The following is a 13,622-nucleotide window of genomic DNA, read 5'->3' as shown; positions in this document are numbered from 1 at the left end:
GCCCCGCATTTTGTGAGCGCAGAGCACGAGCGGGCGAGTATCGGGAGATGAGATCGGATAGATAGAGTGGTGCAAGCCCATTTAAAATGTTGTAGGTGAGGAGTAGCACTTTAAAGTCAGATCGTAGAGTAGAGTATAACATCACAGTGACCAAATTTGTCAATTTTTATAGGATTCTATCACATTTTCATAACAATAGCGAATATAACTTACCCTGCGCCGTTTTCATTGAGGTTTCTTACAAATTAACAATGTTTTATTTGTCCTTTATACACGGATAACATTAAAATCTTAAATTGTACCATATGTTCCCCTTTAGACAACAAACATAAAGCTAACGCTGCACTTTTGTTGTGATAATTAGTTGACCATTCTCTGTCACTGTATTCAGGTCTGTAATGGAATTAATATGCACTTCTGTCTGCATGTTTCTCAAACGCACCTGCACACACGAAACTGCCCGTTTGAGGCCCACAGTAGAACACAACGCTCTTGACAAGTCTGCACAAATTCCATGTAACCCAGCACGCATTGTTCAACCTTTGACATGTCTGACACCTCTTATCTGAAACTGTTTGACATAACACCTTTCACACATAGGAACATCCTGTCCCTCGCATAAACAACACCCTGTCTTGCTACCCACACGGTAAACTGCAAACCACAAGCGCCTATGTTCCGAGACAATAGGCTGCGTAAACCGTGCGCGGTTTCCTGAGCAGCTTTCCTCACATAGCCTCACAGCACACACACACACACACACACACACGCACACGCGCGCACACATACACACTCTAGCAAAGGGGGGTGTGTTTACTTGGGGGACACGATATATACTTGTTGCAGTCCAAATATCAAGCACACTCTCTGACACTACAATTCGTCGTCCTGTCAGACTGTGTCCAGCTGTTTTGCTCCAGCTGCCCAAATAAAACCAACAACGGAACGTCCATGTTTCCTTTTAATCTTTATTTAATCAGCTCTCCTGTTTATCATTTTATTCTATTACAGGTCGCATTAATAGTTTAACGCTCCTGTGTTCAGGTCACGTTTTCCTCACCTTTAATCCGGTGCTGACCTGTGAACTAGGTGATAAAGGTCTTGGGATTTGTAGTCATTTTGTTTTTGACATAACATTTCACCTTTTAAACCAATGCTGCCATCTACTGACAACAGAAAGGTAGTGTATAACGTTAAGTTGATTTGTAGATCCCACAGGTAATTTTCAGTTCAAAACCCAAATGTATATGGTTTTTCTAATTAGTTATTTTTGTTAAAATGGAAAATATAAAAAAAATGGTAAATAACATTTTATAAACAATATATATATATAACAATATAACAAACAAACATATAACTTAGAACAATATAAACTATACAATATAAACTATTTACAGCACATACATGTATTCATTTTTTCATAATTTTTTTCATTCATACACTCATTCATCCAAACACCAGTAACACCAGAAGCTGGCATCGTCGTCCTCCTCCTCCCACTGTACACAAATGGTGTGGAACCATTTGTGACAGTTGTCACACTGGACCCACGACACCAAACCCTCAGAGTCTGCAGGGGGGTCCGCCTTTTTACACCGGCCACACTGCCAGATCCCCAGCTTCTGCCTCTTGGTGGTGTGACCTTGCAGTTAAAAAGAAAAGTAACGTATATTTCTATAATGTAACGTATCTCTGATCGATCGTTCTGAACATGTATAGTGGAATTTCCCTTCTCTCTGCGTTGTTGACTCTGTGTTCATTCATTCAATTTGGTTTGTTTGAAGGAATTAGGCACGGACGAGAGCGCTCGGTTCCAACCAGAAGATCTGTTTTTATTCGAGCTGGATTCCCTAAAGGTTCACAAGATATTGTTCAAGCCTCTGCTATGCTGCTGCGAGATCAGAAAAGCCGTCTTCTCCTCTTTGTTGATTTGGGTCGGCCTGGCAACACGCAGCCGTCTCTTTGTTGTTTTGGTTGTCCCTGGCAACACTGGTCTAATCTATCGTCTGGGGTAGCGCTGGGTGCGCTTGTTTTTCCTTCTGCTTCTCTCCTCTCTCCGCCAGTTCCTGTATTTAAAGACAAACAGCCCGCCCCCTTGCTGCGTCGCCCTAGTGACGATCGCTAGGGGCGTCACTTCTTTCTAATTGGCTAAGCTTGACGTCAGCCATTTTTTATCATAAAGGGGGCTGGTAATTTCTATGTACGGACTATTTTACCATTTTCCCTCCTTATATGGAAGATTCCAGTTTTAACGGGCCGTCTCTCCTGAACAGAAATAACCCATGAGTTGCTTCCTAATTTAACAGCTAAAAGTACTTTGTCATGTTTTTATTGTCTTTAAACTTAGAGATTATTCTTTATATTGACTAGACAGTTTCTAACAGTCTTTTCTTGAGATCTTGGGCCTTCTAAATATATATTTAAACCTAATTATTGATCTTTAACCATGCGTATTGTATTCTGTCTATTCTAAAGTATTCTTTGACTTAGTTGTAACCTTTTCAAACACTCAAGCATTGTAACCTACTTCTAATTTTAGTCTATCATATGTTTTATGTCTAACTTAATGTTAGGTTATGACTATAACCAAGTTCTGTTAATTAGGGGTGACGCTTGGCATCACAACTGCACTTCCTCGCGTACGTGCACGCGCACTGAATAAATTCCACAAATGTACCTTTAATACCAGTATTAGTCTGACCACACCCCTCATCAGCTTACCTTCATAAGCAGGTGTGTGGTCACCTGCTCTCCTCCTTCCCAAGCTTTCACCACAAGGTGAGGTCAAGGGCTGCAGCGGCCGTCTGATGCCAAGCGTCACCCCTAATTAACAGAACTTGGTTATAGTCATAACCTAACGTTCTGTTTCATTAGGGGCTCTGCTTGGCATCACAACTGCACAAGGGGAGGCCAAGCGGAGCCGCTGGCTGACAAATACACCCCGCTGACAGCCCCCCAAAACCATCAGAACAGGGAGGGCCGAGCCCCCCCGACCCCCCCTAATGGAGGGTATCCCCCCTATTAGGGGCTTCACGGGAAGGCGACGGACCCGACCGTGCGAAGAGGCACTCAAGCAACCCAACGCACAGGGTGAGCAGACCGTGGCTTGACCCCACGACTACACACACGCACAACCCGCATGCCACCCGGGAACGAACGGAGGAACAACCTCGTTACTGCCCCCAAGGCCGTAGCAGCGGAGCGCGAAGGAAGACCCAGACCCACCAAAAGGACTGGACTCCCTGGAATGGGGGCCCGGAGAAGTTCATGATGACAGCATCAAGACCCCACCAGGTGGGCACGTAGTGCCCCGCCCCCCACATCGCCAGCGTATTCGGACAAAGGCCCCTCAGTTACTGCACCTGGTATTCCCAGGCGGTATCCCAACCAAGTACTAACCAGGCCAGAACCTGCTTAGCTTCCGAGATCGGACGAGATCGGGCGTGTTCAGGTCGGTATGGCCGTAAGCCGAGCGGGCCCTGTCCCCCCAATAGTACACCGCCTGGCACACTGACCCTGCAGAACAGGCAGTCAGCATGGCCGTAAGCACACAAAAAAGGTTAACCAACGGAAGCAGGCAGCGCACCGGGGAAAAACCAGGCAACAGGCTGTTAACCCTAGCCTGGAGACTGCGGACGAGACAGGCGCCAGAGGGGACAGCTGAACACAGCTGCCCCGGCGGAAGGGGCGTATGCTGGCGTTGTTGCATGACCAAGCCTCCATTTAAAAACCCCCACCCAGAGGGGTTGAGGCAGAGAAGGCTGACACAATTGGCAGACGTCATGAACGTGCAGGGGCACCCTCAACCGGGTAACCCGGGAGTTGACACTGCTCCAACACACCAGGGAATCAACCACCTCGGTGTTACCCAATGCTGTGGTTGTTCCTATAACCCCTCAAGAAAAAACTCCAAAACACACCTGCGGGTATACACCGGCTATACCGCAGTACAAGTGTCTCAGTTCCAAAAAAGGGTTAACCCAGGCCTACAGGTCGACGAACATTACCTCGGACCGGGCCTGGCGATACGGGAAGCACAGGGTCACCAGAGGAGGTCAAAGACCACCCCCAACAGGCCCCTCTTCGCCATGCGTGAGAGAGGAGCGAAAAATAATGGAGAACCAGCCCCTAAGCACACCGTACTTGGTATTCCCAGGCGGTCTCCCAACCAAGTACTAACCAGGACCAACCTGTGTAGCGGCCGAGATCCGACGAGATCGAGCGTGTACAGGTTGGCATGGCCGCAAGCCATTACGACAGTGCTGAGTAAAAACGTACCCAACCAGGGTCTCCATAGCGCCTAACCCTGTGACACCCGGACCGACCTGGCATTTTTCCCCCTGAAAAAAGCCCAAGTCCCTCAGGGTACCAGAACAGCAGATCTGCATCCCCGGCGGACAACGGGTCCAACTGATCCGGTCCAGCGTGACCAGAACCAGTCCCGTGCCCTAACCACGCCGACATGCCAACTCCAGGAGAAAGGGCAGATATGCGTGTCGATCTTAACATGAAAAAGAAGGCGCCACCCAGACGTTCGGCCGAACCGCGCCTGGTGGCCCACCCCAAGGGCGTGAGACCCCTCTACATATGTTCAGATCCATTCCGTCATCATCCCCCAGACATGAACGAGAATCCGTCGAAAAACCAACCCAGGTCGTGGGACTTGGTCGTCGGAAGAGGAAAAACCCCCATCTCAGTTGCTTTATAAAAACGCTGTTTCAACCACAAGCAACCAAGGCGTGCCAGTCAGTCGCCTGTTTACAGCGAGCTAGCACTATACGTGCGTCGGGACACACCCCCATCAATGAACAGGCTATTCAGACCTGTCATTGAATCCCCAAGGCGCCCAGGGGAACGACAAGAGGGGTGTGACACTCCCTAACTCCAACACTTCTGGAATAGAAAAGAAGGAAGCATCAACAGTATGTATCCCAGTCTACACAGCCAGGGGTAAAAATTGTTCACATTTTTACATCCCACCACCCTCCCATAGGAAGGAGACGGGGATCCCCAGAGAGACTTCCCACGCGAGCTGTACAGATTGAAAAGAATATATTGCACCTTGAGCCATGTAAAAAATTGGTTTTAGGGCTCTCCGGGGAAGAGGCACTGAACCCATACACACTCAATAATCGAATTGAATCGAATACATATACAATAGAATAGGACCCTTCTAGAGGGTCCACTCACTTTGACAATCTGAGGAGGAAGGCTCTGTACTCCGATGGAGGCTCCCTCACATGGAAGAAGGAGTCCGAACTCACAGAAGGCCCGAATAGGCGCTTGGTGAGGAGGAGCCCTGACCACCCCCCTGAAACAGATCCATCACATGGACCTGAACAGCACACGGAAGTCCTACCAACAGAGACGCGCACGGTGACGTACTCTATGGCGGGTGAATTCCTGCGGTGCACATGCCCAATATACCAGGCCGTGGGACCAGGAACTCCCTCCCCCCCCCCCCCGTAACGTGCCGAACCGCCACGTGACGGGAACCTTGAAGGACAGGGGGTGTACCAAGGGGGAGAGGAAAGGTTACCAGTTCACCCCTTTACGACCCCACACCCATGATACGATGTAATGACAAAAAGAGAATATGACACAGTCATAGTCAGCTCTATGAAGCGTTTGACAGCTCCACACAGCGCATGAGCTAACCTGCTATCTGATTTTTACTAAGGAAAAACACAGAATAGAGAGGGCTCTAAGAGCCCCGGTCCAACATACACATGTGCTTCTGTGGCCAGTCCAACCCAGTTGTAGGTCACATGACACACACAACCCATCATCACCTACAAAAAATGGCAAAAACACTCAACAGAGGAACGCCGTTTTTCACAATGAGAGAATACATCATTCTCGATTAGTATCGGCCACAGGCCTTGCTAAGCACACACGACAGCGACCAAACCATTTTTTCTTTTAGGAAAATAAAGTTTCTCCAGCAGTTTTAGCACAACCTCAGCAATCAAGCTAAGAGTTACATCGCATCCCTACCACACAAAAGACACAAATAGTGCACAAACATGTCTGATAGGAGGATGAAAAGTCCCCAGGGAACCGGGGGGAAACACAATCCTCTTATTTTACCCTCAATACGGCCAGTTAAAAACAGGAAAACCTGTTAATATGTGAACACACTGTTCATTGTCATCACAGGCTGAGAAAAGAACATTCTTTTACTCACTTGTCACCAAGCATAGCTTCATAGGTCAGTTACCTTAGTTGTGAGTACACGGTACATATAAACACCATGATGTTTCTCACACAACAACCAGATCATTACATCCCGATTTGCACGGAGAAGCTAACTGCCAGTGACAAAAACAGCTCACACATAACCCGCGCCGTATCCCAAATGCATTGCAGCAACACACGTTTTGGGAAAAACATCGTTATTCACAATACATTTAGAAAAGTAAAACCAGAAAACGTGTTATAAGGTCTGGTCAAACCTGTTCCTACCCGGAACGTAGATCAGCGAAGTGCAGTCACAGACACCGTAGGAACACAGCCGCTCCTGTGTTGTTCGAACTGGGCAGCGTCGCCGCTCCAACCCGCACTACAGTCCTTTGTTGATGCAACCTTGCCGTCCTGGCTCAGGGCAGGGTCGACGAAACATCCCCTGTCAAGGATGACGTCGTAGTCAAGAGTGTAAAACATGTTAAAATCAAAGCACGTTCAACAGAATAGCATCAAGCTAACGGCCGCTCCAACCGTTCGGGTGCTACTGCTCCTGCTCGCGAGACGCCGAGCTAACGACGCACGCGACCAGAAGCGAGCTCACGGCGGCGCGCGAGAAGCTAAGCTACCCCGCGCCAGGCCATGGCCTATAGCAGCAAGCTAACGTTACCTAGCGATCACGACATGCTAGCACCGCAGCTAACAGCTGACTGGCTAACAGTAGGCCCAACCTGAGCAGGCCATGCAGCGATCCCAGCAGGCTAACGCAGCAGTTAACAGCTGACTGGCTAACCGTAAGCTAAGCAGCTATCAACTGAACCTGTAACAATGACATAACACTCACCCAGACAGGCCGCCGTTCTGAACCTCTCCTCACTTTTTAAGAGAAAAGAGAAAACAAGATGTCAACACCGCTTCACAACGGTGATCTTACCAACACCCGACGGAATCAGCACAATACCAACTGGCCTGTGTAGCTGACTTTGAACATGGATCTGCCGCTATCGCACATCCATGCACATATCCCCTCGTGAAGGAATACTCTCATTTGGATATGAAAGATGGGGCCTTAACACGGTGACAGAGAGAATCCACTCGTCCAAAACACACAGGGATCACCAGTGTTAATGGTCGCGGCCCACTAGTTAAAACTATAATGGTCTTCAGACCAAGGCCTTCTGTCGCCTAGGTGGCTGAACAAAGGACCCTAGCCTGGGGCCGGTTTCCATAAACATTGTCAAGTAGCCCCCATAGCACTAACAAACAAGTGGAGCCTGCCAGCAAAACACTACTCACCCAACCTGGAACGCACCGCTTCTCACAACAGCGGCATGTCCGACAGTTCAGCTGTGGCCTGACAGGTTTCACCCCAACAAACACAGCAAGGAACTGCAGTTGAGAAGCATGCAGCGGCGTGCTCCCAATACGAAAACCGGTGGAGGATTTTTAGAATGATCAACATCTTCCAGACACTCCAGTACGAAGACAATATCGCCGTATTTTCTCGAAAATAGTGAGAGAGAAAATAAAGATATGATGTCAACGTATCTCCTTCCTTGTAACAAAATTTTTCTCCACTAACAACACGTCAAGTGGGGTACTACCGAGGCACTTTCTTGTGGTGAAAGCGAGAAGGAGGAGAGCAGGTGACCACACACCTGCTTATGAAGGTAAGCTGATGAGGGGTGTGGTCAGACTAATACTGGTATTAAAGGTACATTTGTGGAATTTATTCAGTGCGCGTGCACGTACGCGAGGAAGTGCAGTTGTGATGCCAAGCAGAGCCCCTAATGAAACAGAACTTCTAAACGGTCAACCAGCATTCTTATAGTCTTAAACTGAGGTGATTAGTCTTAAGATTATTGATTTTCTATGGGAAGAATATTTCTGATAATATTCTGTATCTATTATAACTATTTATTGTATTTAGGGGCGGCTACGTGGCGTAGTGGGCAAGGCGCTCGCCACGAATGACGGAGACGCTGGGCTTGCCTGTTCGAGCCCAGCGCTCCACATTGCTTTCAGTTTAGCTGGCCGTCCGTACTAATACACATTGGCCGTATTAGGGGGTGGGAAACTGATGGGTGGGGATCGGGCGTTGTGGACAGCGACTCCTACAGGTCGGTTGGTGCGCCTGCGCAGTAGAATCAGGAAGTGTCGGGGGCAGCGTGAGCCTCCCACGCGTTACTCCTCGCCACTGAGAGATCGAGCTGCGCAGGTGAAAAGATGCGACTGCTGTTACCTCAAGTACCGGAGGTACTTGGCTTATCACTCCTAGTTGGCTTCCTGTGATAACACCGCCTAAGGTCGTTAACTGCTAAAACAGACCTCAAGACCCCCGGTCTCTCTGTTTTAAAGATAGTAAGTGACTCTGGTGACCTTCTCCTTCTGCCAGAGAGACAGACAGATGATTTGATCCAAATTAACTATTGTCCAATGTTTTCTCTAATCAATGCTACGTTTAGTTACTTTGTCATTTAGCTTTATCCATTTAAGTGATTCTTTTGTCTCTAACCGAAGTCTATTAATATTTACCATTGTATAGTCGGTTTGCACTTTTTAACCTATTGTTTTTGGCCAGATTTAAATGCAGATTAACTGTTTCCCTATAACCACTTACCACAGCATTGTCCCGTAGAGTTTTAGACCTTTGAGGAACAGTACTGTTTCATTTTGATAATTTACCACAAAAGTATTATTATGACACTGCTTGAATACAATATAACAATAATAAATATGAATAACTATCTATATAGTACTTTTCACACATGGACCACAGTTCAAAGTGCCCCACAGCAATTAGTATAAAATCAGCACATTTTTGAGGGGCGGAGCTGAGCGATCATGGAGTAGACGTGTTTCACATGAGCTCCCTTCTACCGTGCTGAATATACGTTTCTCCCCATTAGTCTTTATTTTATTTTTATTTGTTTTTTATCTGTTTGCTAGGTCGTCGTGTTTAGTATACATTCATCAACTTTTTTCGACTTTCTACGATGGCGGGGGTGGAAACCAGAGCCATGAAAGAATTAGGCACGACACCGACACCGCCGAGCATGGCCGCACCGTCTCCCGCTGTCGGGGAGTTAAGCGAAGCTGTGCTCTTGGTCATGACCAAGCTACACGCAGACTCTGAGACACGCATCGCTGAAGCACAGAAGAAAGTACACGCAGACTCTGAGGCACGCATCGCTGAAGCACAGAAGAAAGTGTTGGCGGATTTCTGTATCAGCCTCCGTCGTGAGATATCAGAAGAAATACGGCTGGCGGTAGTCCCGCTGACAGACAAGATGGAGACGATTCACGCTGCCTCATCGGCTAATGCTAACGAACTAGCCATGCTAACGACGGAGGTATCATCACAGTGTGAGAAGATGGCGGGTCTTGAATCCGCCCTGCTGGCTAGGCAGGCTGAAGTCAACAAACTACAGTCGGCGATGGAGGAGATGCAGTCCCGGGATAGACGCCACAACGTCAGGATTGTTGGAGTACCGGAGACCAGCGGTGAAGGCCGTCTCTCTGAGACCATGCCCGAACTGCTGCAGAAGATACTAGGGACGGACGTCCTCCCCTCGCCTCCTATCTGTGAGTCGGCCTACAGAGCGGGCAGGTTTTCTCCCGGCGTGAACAAAGAACCGAGGCCCATCATAGTCAAGCTGAACAGACTCCAACAGAGAGAAATCATCATGCGGTCGGCTCGTACCAGAAGGGGTACTCTGAGGCTTGGCGATCACAAAGTGGCCATTTTCGAGGACTTTACACCGGAGGTTCAAGCTCAGAGAGCCGAGTACAAGGTGGTCCTGACTAAGCTATGGAAGCTAGGCCTGAGGCCCACGTTATTCGCTCCCGCGAAACTATCTGTGTTGGAGAAGGTCGGTGGTCAGCGTTTGTTTTGGTCGTTGGCTAAAGCGAAGGAATATCTCGCGGAGACACCCGAGTCTGTTGCTTGATATCTATGGAGGGTGAGTGACTTGGCGGTTTGGGCCTATATACATTGATTAGGTCGACTATTCACAAACACTTGCTGTCATGCCCAGACATGCTAACTGTCCTCTGCCCATCCAACTAACGGGGCTTCCCAATGACTTCTGTTACTTGCTAAAGCTGACCTCATGGTCGTACTTGTGTATCGCCTCTTTGGAAGCTAACGAGCTAGCTGAACAATGTACATAGTAGGCTAACGTGCTATCCGGATTCGTCACTAGCTTACGCGCTAGCCTCGGGCTAGCCAACGGGCTTCGACTATGGTCTGCGCTGAGACATTCGTTAATGGTTACGTATTTTGGTTGCTGTTGCTGTTCAAAGGGACATTGGTTTGCACAGTTCAAGAGTGACCGAGTCCCTAACTAACTTCTGGTATGCTTTTTATTTTTATATCCAGGTTGTTTTGAGCTTTGGTGATCCAAAGTAGATGCCAAGGTCGGTTGAATATGCATATACAATATTTGATAACAGGTTGGGTCGGGTATGGCTTGCACTTCATGGCTATATGGTTATATGGCTTGCACTCTAGCCATTACCCTCTCTTCCTTTCTTTTTTCTTTCCTATTGTCGCTGTTTTTATGTCATCTATATGCGCGATTTAAATGTGATCCGGTTCTACCTTGGACTAACTGCTGACTCGCCTTAATTTTGTTTTGAATTTTCCGTGAGGCACTTATGCTATAACGTTGATACATTAATATGCAGACTCCAAGGTAGATGGTTACAGGTTGATGCTGAGTAATTATATAATAATTATTGTCGCTGTTTTAATGGCATTTGAATGAGCAATTTAACTGTGATCCGATCCTACCTGGGACTAACTGCTAATCTGCCTTAAATGTGTTTTGAATTTTCCGTGATCCACTTATGCTATAACGTTGCGACATTAATATGCAGACTCCAAGGTAGTTGGTTACAGGGTTGATGCTGAGTAATTATATAATAATTAGTGTCGCTGTTTTAAGGGCATTTGAATGAGCAATTTAACTGTGATTCGATCCTACCTTGGACTAACTGCTCCGACCGATATCTTTATTGAAACAATGTATGATGACAGGTGGTGTCAGGTGTTGCCTATTACCATCCCCGGATTGATTAATGAATGATTGTGTTTAATTCTATTCTTACATAGGTTAGGTCATTTCAGCCGTTGTGCCTGATCAGAGGGACGGCTAAAGGGGTGCACTTTGACCATAACCCTTTTTTTTCCCCTTCCTCCCTTTTTTTTGTCATTGTTTAATTGACACTGTTCACACAATTTTGCACAATTAACCTGTGACCCGAACCTGCCTTAGACTATCGGCTGGGATGCTTTAATTTAATTTTGTTTTGAATTTTCCTATACCTTTTTGGGCTATAACAATGTGATGTTGAAGCGCAGATTCGGAAATAGAGGGCTGCAGGTTGATGCGGAGTTATTATTTAATAATGGCTATTTTTACCATTATGGTTGTCTCATGTTGGGGCCAGGGCTCAGGTGGTTTTCGACCGATATCTTTATTGAATTTTATTTTATTATTATTTGTGTTTATTGGACTAGTGGGGGTTTACTCAGGGGTTTATCTAGAGGGGGGTGGGAGTGGGAAGCGTCTTATTGATCCATGTCTCTAGTGGGAAGTGATAGGAAGATGACCATCCTCAGTGGATGGGGCATAGGGTGGGGATTGGAGAGTGGGTATAGAGGAACTTATAGTAGGACGGGTGGGTTAGGGTTTAGAGTAGAAGGAGGGGGGGCTGTAGCTGGGGTGGTATTTTTATGTGTTCTATGTACTGTTGTCTTATATATGTGTAAGTGTTCCTCCTCTGAACTCCTGGGATTGACCGTCCGGGCCCGCCGGGATCGGCACCTCTGTACTCAGCCTGGCTGCACGGGTATGTTCTCTACGCACTTATACAAGCTCGACCATGGCTAAATTGAATATTTTAATTTGGAACGCAGGAGGGCTTAACGCCCCACACAAGCGTGCCAGTGTCCTTTGGCTATTGAAGAGGAGAAATATTGACCTTGCTCTCCTTAGTGAGACGCATTTAATGGTAGGTGACGTGTCAAGACTGGCAAATCGGCAATATCACGTTATCTCCTCATCCTCAGCCGATGATAAGACGAAAGGAGTAGTCATAGTTACAAGACGTAACCTTGATATCAAAATCTTGGATGTATGGTCGGACACGGAGGGAAGGATTACTATAGCAAAAGTTGAATTCTTGCATAGGAAGATGGCTATAATAGCATTGTATGCTCCTAACACATTTGATTCAGCGTTCTATAATACAATCACGAAGAATATGTTGGAACTTAATGGATACGCTCTCATTGTGGGTGGCGATTTTAATGCGTGCTGGGATGCGGAGATGGATAGGTCCGGGCCCTCTGAAACGAGCGACCAGAAACGGGCCTCTAAGGCCCTCAGGATGTGGGCCAAAGACACGGGGCTCACAGACCTCTGGCGCATATGCAACCCCACCCTCAGAGATTACTCTCACCTGTCAGCCAGACACAAAAGCTTCTCTCGAATTGACTATGCATTCGCGTCCCCTAATATGTTTGATAGTTTCGATGTCTCATTGGTTCCCTTGGCTCTCTCAGACCACAAGGGGATTTTCCTTACGGCAACCTTTGGCAGGCTCTCCGCAAGAGCTCCCAGATGGCGTTTTAATTCGACCTTGCTAAAGAACGATGACTTCTGTTCTGAGTTCAGGAGTAAACTAGCTGAATTTTTGCAGATCAACGTTGGCACAGTAGAAGACCCTAGGGTCCTGTGGAACGCATTGAAAGGATTCATCAGGGGTCATGTCACACTATTTGCCTCCAATTTGCGAAAATCCCGGTCAAAAAAGCTAGAAGGACTGGAATCATTATATGCGGACCTATACGCATCCTTGCAAACTGACTATAATGAACGACTAAACACACAACGTAAGATAGTCAAAAAAGAAATAAACTCCATACTTAAACAACAGTCTGAGTTTTTGATACATAGGACAAGACAAAATTACTATTTTCACGGCTCCAGACCTAGCCATCTATTGGCAATGAAAATACGCTCAAATGATCATTTCTCAGATATCCCCTCGATTAGGACGAGCCAGGGTGCAGTCACTACTGATTCGAAAAAGATCAATGACACTTTTAAAGAGTTCTACTCACAGTTATATAGCTCAGAGGGTAATCTGGATGACTCTAGATTTGAATCGTTCATTGGCGGGCTTGAGATACCCCACATTTCTGAGGAAGAGGCCAAGGAACTGGGGAGACCGATTACTCTCGTAGAACTGAGGGAGACTATTGTTGAAATGCAGAGGGGTAAGGCGCCAGGCTGGGATGGTATTCCACCCGAAGTGTATTTAGCTTTCTGGGACCAACTGGGTCCATTGATGCTCGATATGATCAATTACGCTATCGAACAAGGGGAGTTCTCAAGAGATGTCAATATGGCGTTGATTTCTTTACTTCT

Source organism: Notolepis coatsorum (genome assembly GCF_963971535.1).
Source record: "Notolepis coatsorum genome assembly, chromosome: 9".
Classification (NCBI taxonomy): domain Eukaryota; kingdom Metazoa; phylum Chordata; class Actinopteri; order Aulopiformes; family Paralepididae; genus Notolepis; species Notolepis coatsorum.
The sequence above is the reverse complement of the archived record's forward strand: the minus strand, read 5'-3'. Positions refer to the sequence as shown.